Genomic DNA, 2,821 nt, shown 5'->3' with positions numbered 1-2,821 from the left:
TGAAATAAAAAAATCCTTGAATGGCAGAATGAAATGTGATCCTACGTTTGCTACTTCACCTATCTTTTTTACTGATAAGGACTATGAATTCTCTGTCGACCCAGAGTTAATTACTTTGGTTGAATCTGATCCTTTCCATGGCTATGAAACTGAAACTGTTGTGGCACATCTTACTAAATTAAATTATGTAGCCACCCTTTTGGCAAATGATGAGAAAATTTGCTACTACTATATTCTTAAGTTATTTTTGTTCTCATTGAAGGGTGATGCTAAGATATGGTACAATACTCTTGCTCCTAGTTGTGTGTGTAGTCCCTAGGATATGATTTATTACTTCTTTGAAAAATATTTTCCTGCTCATAAGAAACAAGCTGCCTTACAGGAAATATTCAACTTTGTGCAAATTGAGAGTCTCCCACAAGCTTGGGGGGGCTTCTCCAAATTAATTAATGCTTTGCCTGATTATCCTCTTAAGAAAAATGAAATACTTGATATCTTCTATGATGGACTAACCAATTCTTCTAGGGACTTCCTAGATAGTTGTGCTGGTTGTGTTTTCAGGGAACAAACTGTTGAACAAGCTGAGGAATTATTGAATAATATATTGAAGAATTATGATGATTGGACTCTTCCTGAACCACCGCCTAAACCCTTTCTGAAGAAGAGGGGTATTCAGTTTCTTAGTCCTGAAGATATGTGAGAGGCAAAGAAATGTATGACCGAAAAAGGTATTAAAGCTGAAGATGTTAAATTTTTTACCTCCTGTTGAAGAAATACATGGTGTTGACGCACCACCACAGGTGGTAGAGGTAAACTCTCTTTCAAAGTTTGATGAAGGTGATATCCCTCATAATAAACATCCTAGTCAATGCTTGTATGAATTTGACAACTACATCAGAAAACAAGATCACTTCAATGCAAATGTTATGACACAATTGAAACAAAATTCTGATATGGTTGCTCTCTTATGTGACTTGTTGTTTAGAATTGTAAATGATATTAGAGGTGTAGGAAAACATGCCTCTATGGTTCAACCCCAGTTAAAACAAGTTGCTAAATCTAAAAGAGAATGTGAATAATATGAATGATTATGTTGTTAGGCTAGCAACAAGAGGAGGTAAAATGACTCAGGAACCACCTTAACCTGAGGAACACCCTAAAAGAATTGAACAAGACTCTCAAAGAATTAATTATGAGATGCACCTAGTCCTTCTAAAAAGAAAAGGAAGAAAAATTATAGGACATTGCATACCTCTAGTGAACCTGAATAGAAAAACCTTTTTGAATAATAGGACTTTACAACATGTCGATTATCCTTGGTAGACCTTTTTAGAATACTTCAAGGGCTATTATTGAATACAGTAAAAGCAAACTCACTTTTCATATCAATGGTAATGAGCATACGGTGCATTTTCCGAAGAAACAATTTGAAGTGAATAGTATTAATGTTATTGAAAAATCTACGACAATTACTATTGGAAGTTTTCAACTCCCTTTACCTACTGTGAAAGAAATATGAAATACTTATTGTTGGGGATATGCATATCCCTGTTGAGGTAACCTAGTGTTTTACGAATGTTCTTCAGGTTCATGTTAATCGAAAGTGATTGGCAATAAGACTTGATCAACCTTACTAATGGACTATTTTCGAGAGGCATGCGGTCAATGAATTTAGTAAGCACAACCTTTTGTCCCTACTTTTTGTTTCCTGTTATTCTTAGTTGAATAAAATAAAATGTCATGTTTATCCTGTTTTCAGATATTTTTTTCATGTAATAAAAAATGACAAAAAATAAAAGTGCTCAGAATGACCTGAAATTTTGACACGATTTTTTTCTGAATATTTAAGAATTTCTTATACAAATAACATCACATGGTGGTGCCCCTGGAGCCCACAACGCACCAGGGCGTGCCAACTACCCCAGGCGCGCCCTGGTGGGTAGTGGGCCCCATGTGCCCCCCTCACTTATCCCTTCAGCCCATGTCATCACCTACCTCCAGAAAAAAATCACACTAGCGCTCTCTCTCTCTCTCTCTCTCTCTCGTGTTCTTGCTCTCAAACCCATGGATTTCGATCTCTTTGCTCGAAGCTTCATTTCCGAAACTATTTTGAGGGATTGCTACTTGGTATGTGACTCATCCATTGCTCCAATTAGTTTTTGTTCTAGTGGTTTATATTTTGAGTATTTAGCTACTCTTGATGTTGATGTAAATGAGCTTGCATGTCGAATTCTTGGAGTTCCAAGTAGCTTGAATGCTTGATTTGGTCTCTAGGCATCCACATGAGTAGTTGCTGTCAATCTTGTGAAGTTTTGCTGACATCATTTTGTGGCCCAAAAATTTCAGAAATTTGTTCTTAGGAAGATGGTCCTTTTTCTAAGGAGTTTATCTAAGAGGAATGCCAAGGGAGTCACCAATGAATCCTCAGCTGGTGACATCAACACTCTGTGATGGACGGAGGTCCAGCCGTGCGGATGGCCGCATAATGCCTTCATGGACGAAGCCGGATTCCACCAAGAGTTCGTGCAATTCATTGCAAATGCTAGACATACCAACTTCATCGTAGATGAGTGTGATCAACACCACACCCTCACGAACTCGCAAAAAAATTATTTTCTGAATAGGCATGAACCTCCTGCGGTGCAGTTTAATTTATATTCTGAAACCTGCCACATACCGTTCATTGAATTTTGTGAGATATGCTTAATTCCCTCTGATGGGGAATTAAGAGAGCCTAGACCGACAGAGTTTGAGGACTTCCTCCTCACTTTGACAGTTGGTGAGGAAAGAGGCATATCGAAAGCCACCGCCACTAGTTTGC

The sequence above is a fragment of the Triticum aestivum genome, chromosome 6B, assembly GCF_018294505.1.
Source record: "Triticum aestivum cultivar Chinese Spring chromosome 6B, IWGSC CS RefSeq v2.1, whole genome shotgun sequence".
Lineage (NCBI taxonomy): Eukaryota > Viridiplantae > Streptophyta > Magnoliopsida > Poales > Poaceae > Triticum > Triticum aestivum.
Note: the sequence above shows the minus strand (reverse complement) of the source record.